Raw genomic sequence first — 7,480 nt, 5'->3', positions numbered from 1 at the left:
AATATTTGTTGCTTTAATTTGAAATATGGATCGAAGAAAACCCAAATTTAATTTCAAGCATTTCTTCTCGACTCTTTTCGAAATATAATTTTTTGTTGTTATTATAGTTCTTGTTGTCGAACTGTTAATTTGATTCTTTGGTGTCTGTTGAGTTTTTTGAAGTTTAATTTTTATTGTTTGTATTTGTACAAATGCAAAACAACAATGTTAATGATTTTTGGTCACCGTTGATGTTCTTATTCTTAGAGTGTTTGTTGTGTTTGTGTAACTGGGTTGATTTGTTGTTTTTCCTGATAAAAATGGTGTATTTGATATTAAACGGTGATAGTGATGTTGTTCTATTGAATAAAATTCTGGTACTATTCTTTTCCACAACAGATGCAAATATGATGCAATAGATGAACAATATAATGCAATAGATGAACCATCTGAAGTAACAGATGGACCTTCTAATGCAACAGATGAAAATCTGATACAATAGATGAACATCTGATGCAACAGATGGATAATCTAACAGATCATTCATCTGTTGCGATAGATGACTCTTCTGTTAGAAAGAAATCTAAATAATATTGGCAGTTGATAACAGTTCCAACAAATAACTTATTTGGCAATAGATAAGAGACCTGTTTCAAAAGATGAGTGATCTGTTATAATTGTTTCCAACAGATTACTTATCCGTTACAACAAGTTGGTTATATGTTACAACAAGTAACCTTCCTGGTGCAATAGATGAGTGATCTATTTTTATTATTTCCAACGGATTACTCATTCGTTGCAACAGGTTGGTTATATGTTGCAACAGATAAACTACCTGGTGCAACAAATGAGTGATATGTTTTTATTATTTTCAGCGGTTTACTCATTTTTTGCAATAGGTTGGTTATATGTTACAACAGATAACATACTTGGTGCAACAGATGTGTGGTCTGTTGGAAATGTTATTTTACTATAGTGCATGTTAGATTTACTGTTATCTTTTTTTAACAATGCATTAATCAATTATAATTAATTTTATGTTTCTGTTAATTTAAGATAATATGGCCCCCAAAAGAAAAGAAACCGAATCAACTCCAAGTAAAGAAACAAGTGAAGCAGCTAGGCTGCATCCACCACGCTATGAGCTTGCTTTACAAGCGTTATCTCAATCAGGAGCAGAAGATAATGAACACGGAGAGGAGGAATATTTCAAAAGAGATTATCCAAATGCTAATAGCCCTTCCACCGAAGAGTTGATCACAATCTTCAGCATTGATCGTTATTCTGTGAGAATGCAATGCGATGATGCCACAGATTTAACGAGTGATTTCGTGGTTAATTCATCCATGGGAAAAACTTTCGACGCCTTTAGAAAAATACTTCGAGAACAAAAATTGGATTTTTATTTTAGGGAAAGTTGCTTTGGGCAATATCTTGATTTACCGGAGGACAATAATGCTCGTTTTCAAATGAAAATAGTATATGATCTTCTCAAGCGTAGGTTTATATATGAAAACAAAGATAAGATAGATGAGACAGATAAAATACTATGGAATGCCTATTTGTTTTGGTTGGATGGAGTTTTCCATAGTCACTGAACTAAAATATTATCATCCTTCTCCTTCTCAAGTTATACCTACTCTTAACCCAAAATATGCACCCCGCACACTCAAAAAGGCAAAGGCAAGTTGAGTGATCGTGATGACCTGGTGTCCATTGTTGGTCCAAGCTTCAAAAACAAAAATTTTATAGAAGCATTGAAAGGTAAAAGACTTTCAAAGAAGCACAAACAATCATTCTGCTTGGTTTGGTTTGTACATATTATTCTTTGGGTGAGAGATGTTAACAACAACATAAGCCTAGGTTTAATAAATCTCTCCAAGGATCTTGAAGCATTTAACAGCTATCCTTGAGGTTATGAAAGCTTCAAAATGGCTATCAAATATTTGTTGACCCCATTAACACCAAAGACAGTCAACTTATATGACTTTTCATAGACTTTTATGGTAAATATTTCTTTTATTATGATATGATTTATTTTTTATTCAATAATCCTTTTGATTTATTGGCGTTATATTATAGGCTTGGGCATTTGAAGCCATTCTTTATTTGAGACAACAAGCGAACTATCAAGAAGAAGTTTCCTGTCCAAGAATTATGAGATGGTTGACGGCCAAAACTGATAAAAATGCAAAATTTCTTGATCTTTTCAATCCCCCGAAGAAAGTAGTAAGTCTAATTCTAATCAAGTTTTTGTTTTAATTAATGATTATTTTAAATTATTTCATCATTATTCTAATATATGTACTGATTTACTTTAGATTGTTTATCCATGGCTTGTTCCGACTAATCGAGAGTTGAAGATGTCATTTTTTCTTACTTTACGGTCTGTGCAAACTTTATCGGACCCTAAGGTCATTGATAGAATAAAAATAATTGTTTGGAGCAACAACCATCACAAGAAAAATAATTTTGGAGGGGGGGGCTTGTTATTGCTGATGATGGTAATGGTAGGGTAGTGGTAGTAGTGCTGCTGTTGGGGCTAATTATTCTCTTCTTATTGTTTTTGAAATAACAAACCATTATGATTGTGATCATACTAGTTATACAGATTTTGTCACTTCTAGCGAATGTTCAGCATGCAAATGTCAAGACTGTAAGGCAAAACATGATAGAGTGATTAGTGCTATTAATGCACTAACTGCTTCTGTAAAGGAAATTACATCTAATAGGGGTGTTATTCCAGCAAAAAAGATTTCATATCCATACACTCCACTAGAGATCAAGGTGGCTAAGAGGAGAAGAAAATATATTTTCAAGGCATCATCAAGCATCGAAAAAAGCAAAATTACAATTTCTCTATCTTTGTCTTGCATCGTTGTTCAATGTACAAGGGCTGTAGGAGAGCAGCATGAGCTGAAGAAGGTGAATGTATATCATCTATTCCAACAAACAACCAGGATCATATCTATTTCAATAGATGACACATCTACTAAAAACTATCAAACAAATATATACATCTGTTGCAACTGTTGTCTAACCTGTTGAATTAGATGCATTATCTGTTGCAACATATTTTCATTTGTTTCATCAAATCAAATAGGTTTTTATTTTGTTTTAATTTGTACTAACATATGAGTCTTATGTTGCAACAGATGGGTCATCTATTTGAAATTATCGTACCGTTCTGTTTTACCTGTTCAAATTTATCCCAACAAATAATCTATCTATTGCAACAGATAGATAATCTATTGTATATCTGTAATTAGCATTGACAATTCTGGCTTTCTAAGTAGATGCCACAGTAGAATCTACTGCTGAACAACATAATATCATAGTTGATAATCCATCAATTGCTTCCAAAGAAGAAGAAAAAGTAGAGCCTACCAGTTTGGAAGAACGGAAGAATTATCCATTTGAAGGGTTCAATATCTCGAACGAGGCTCTAAAAAACTAATAAAGTTGATCAACGACTATTCAGAATGGATTGCCAATGGGCTGTTAAAGCATTATGCCGGTAGGTAGATAAATCAATTTTAAAGATATTAATTTATACAATTCTTGTTGTTAAAACATGACATTACCACGTATAAATTAGCATATATAAAACAAAATGACAAATACTATAAAGTGAACGAATCAAGCCTTGGTTTTGATATTTTTGACTTTGTTGTTGCACATCCCGAAATGAAGAATTGGTTCTATTTGATGTCACAGTCCTAAACTTGCTGGAATGATGAGGTTTAAATGTCATACATATTACTATTAATTAATACTTTATTTAATTGCATCTGTGTATTAATTTTTTCTTCATGTAATATGAAATATTTGATAATATGTGCAACACATTGATGTCATTTTTTACTACCTCCAAAAGAAGGCCAAGTTGAAACACAAGAATAATACAGATACACGACAGACAATTTTTTGTACAAAGTTTACATCAATAATGCCTACGCTAGGTATTGTCAACAACAATCGGAAGTTTCCTGAAATGAGGAATACTTAATCAACATCATCAAAGGTTTTAGAATTCCAGTTGGCTTACCTTGGCATTTGATCGACGAAGTGTACATCCTAATCAATTGTGGTGATGAATTCCATTGGGTGTTAGCTCTCGTCGTTCTAAAAGAGAGGCGCATTTGAGTTCATGACTCGATGTCGCGAAGGAGACGTTTCAAAAGTTGGCCAAAATATTGCCTAGTTACCTCGATATGAGTGCTTTTTGGACCAAAAGGTTCATACTGATTGGTCGATGATTGAAGCATACCAGGATAAAATGAGTAATTCATTTGATGTACAATATGTTAAAGGAATTGATCAACTAACCATTGGTATTCGATAAGTATAAGTATCATGATTTAGTTTCATTTCATAAATTTCACAATGCTTACATGAACTACAAGATATGGATTATCTGTTTTTTTTAAAATGCAGGGATTGCAGTCTTTTTATTTCCATTTATATCGAGTATTTGAGTGATGGATTACAAGTACCAAATAATGGACTTGATGTCGGATTACTCCGCAAAATATATGTTGCTCCTTTATGGAAATACGGAGAAACAAAAGCTGAAAAATCATACGCAAGCGACATTAAAGATCCACAATGACCAAAATCGAATTCCGTAGCACCGAATGAAGAACAACTTGTTAATATTCAGTAGTTTCTTATAGCTTGAGTTTGTCAATGTAATAACCTATCCTCCTTGGTTAACTTATTGATTTATTTGTATAGTATATCATTTGTACCCATAATATTTTTTTTATATTTCATTTATTTGTTGAGTTATTTCATGTAATTTTCGAAGGCTTCAATTTATTTTATGCTATCTATGAATATAATTTAATCCTTAGTTTTGAACTTTGTAATTGAAATGGAATACTAGATTTAAATATTGCAACAAATAATACATCTACTGCAACAGACGACATATCTTATCAAACAGATTTAGACATATTTTGCAATATGTAGATCATCTGCTGGAAATTATATAACAGGTCTTCCTACTTTTTTGATTTGTTCCAACAGAGTACCTATCAATTGTAACAGATAGATTATATGTTGCAATAGATTGTATATCTGTTGCGACAAACAGACAGACTTCATAATAGAATAAATGACCAACCTATTGCAACAGATAATCAACATGTCACAACAAGTATGATATCTGTTACAACAGATAGACAATCTGTTGCATTATAAAAATTCAACTTTCGTCAGACATAAAATATTGCCACTCCATGTAAAGTGAAGTGGGTTGAAATAAAAAATTATTATCGTGTTCATTTCTGTCTTTGTACATCTTCTTTTTTTATACACGAACTCCAACCATTTAGTTAGTACCCCATAAGCCCAGACCTCTTGCATCTTTTCCATAATGGCGTCATACATACCGGCCATTTTTGTGCCAGTTAGCAAACACTTGATGTATGCAAGTGATTATGGCCCCACGCGGCACTGGTTTTATCTTTTTGAAGGTGGATATTCTTATTTCGACCTTGAAAATCCCATGATTTCTTTTTCAATACTTCCGCTGGTAAATGATCCATTAGTTTACTCTGCGTCAATAACTTGGGGAACAACTTCAAGAGTGGTTGTATGTGGGTTAAAAACGTGGCCTCCTTGAAGATAGGTAAGTTGCAGTCATAAACCTTAATCTTTCCCTCATCGAGTAGTATCTCAACAGCAAGAAAATATTTGACTTTTACATTTATGACTGCGAGGATTCTCTTTGCCTTGGTCCAGCTCTAGCCGTGTGGACATAACCTTTTCCCTCTAATATAGTTAATCATGTCTTCATCTCATTGAACGTAGAAACTAACTGATCAAATACCCGGCCACCAAAAGAAGCTTTCCTACGGAGAGTATCATACCTACTCTTGAAATTATTGTAGAAGTTGAGGTCCATTATCCTATCAGCATTATTATAAGTATCCGGGTACGCTAATTGCCTGCCCCTCATGAGGCAAAGAATTTCATCAACATACTATGGTATAAGAAGATAATTTTTAAATAGGTTAGTAATTATAAAGAAGAAAAACACAGTGGAAAGATTCTATTGCAGAGGGTTCTCTGAATCAATTCACAGATTACCCAGCTAACGCAACTTATGCAACAGATGTGTATTATGTTGCAATAGAATACCCAGTTGTTACATCAGATTACGCATATTTTGCGTAGCTTCTTCTTCATGGAGTAAATTGGAAGGCTAGGTTAGCAAAAATAAACTTACATTGTCCATGTACCACTCACGCATATTTATCATACTCATGAAGTCTTGGGCGGAAAATAAATGCATGGTGTATTCTTGTGGAGGTTTCGTCTCGTCAGTCAAGATTTTTTCAAGTTCCTTCTTCTCTTCATCTTCAAGTGTCACGTGTATGTCCACCTTCTTCAGCGGCCCCTGAACTTTAACAACTCTTAGAGGAGTTGTAATTTTTTCTATTTTCAGAATGGAGAGTAATTGGATAATGTTTCTTCTCTTCCTTCTAACCTCTACTGTAGAGTTTATGGCTACCTCACCTTCTTGGATGATATTAAACCCCTTTTGATTTTTAACTCCTCGACTGCTTCAGTAATAGTCTCTAATTTTTAAAGAGTTTATTCTCTCTTTCCTTGGACACTTTGCATTTACAATAAGAACATGAGGGTGAACAGGGGTGAGAGGGACCACTGTAAGGGTGAAAGGGACCAGTGTAAAGGTGAGAGGGAAATTTGCAAGGGGTGTTTTCAAATGTATTTATTTTTTCCTGAGCACCAAAATTCTCATAATCATGACTGGCAGCAGCAGCATCAGGATGGCTACCACCATCATCAACAACTCCACCAGCAACACTCCTAAAAGAAGCACCCAGATCTGTTGTAATTGGTTGGTCATGAAGAGCTTCAACATTAGGTTGACCTTACCTAACTGCTCTTCTTATGGCCGTTGCTCCAGCCAATTCCTTCTTTATTAACTCCATCGTTGGGTCTGCTATTGTATCAACAAGACCTAGAGCAATAAAAGAAGTCATCCCCAACTCCTGCTCAGTAGGCACGATCTAAGGATGCACAACCTATAAAAAAGACAAAAGGTATTTAAATCATATAATAATAATTTACAGTCAATTGAGTTACATGTTAACACAACCAACTTATACAATAGATGATTTATCTGCCACAACAACTGATCTGTATGTCGCAACAGATTAATAATATGTTGCATTAGATTACCCTTCTATTGCATAATTTGTAGTAGATGGGTAAACTGTTAAGTCGGGTTTAGAGAACCAGAGCAACAGATGGTTAATCTATTATGAAATATGGATCGTCTGTCGCAACAGATTACCCAGCTATTGCACCAGTTGAAGTTGATAGGTAATTTGTTACAACAGACGACCCATTTGTCGCAGCAGATAGCACATCTGTTTCAATATCTTTCTTTGAGGCAAATTACTTTAGTTGAAAAAAGATGTACTACATTCGGAGGGTTAAAGAGATCAGCCTCATTAATTTTTTT

Source organism: Capsicum annuum, chromosome 9 (assembly GCF_002878395.1).
Source record: "Capsicum annuum cultivar UCD-10X-F1 chromosome 9, UCD10Xv1.1, whole genome shotgun sequence".
Taxonomy (NCBI): domain Eukaryota; kingdom Viridiplantae; phylum Streptophyta; class Magnoliopsida; order Solanales; family Solanaceae; genus Capsicum; species Capsicum annuum.
This window is presented reverse-complemented; position numbering follows the sequence as displayed.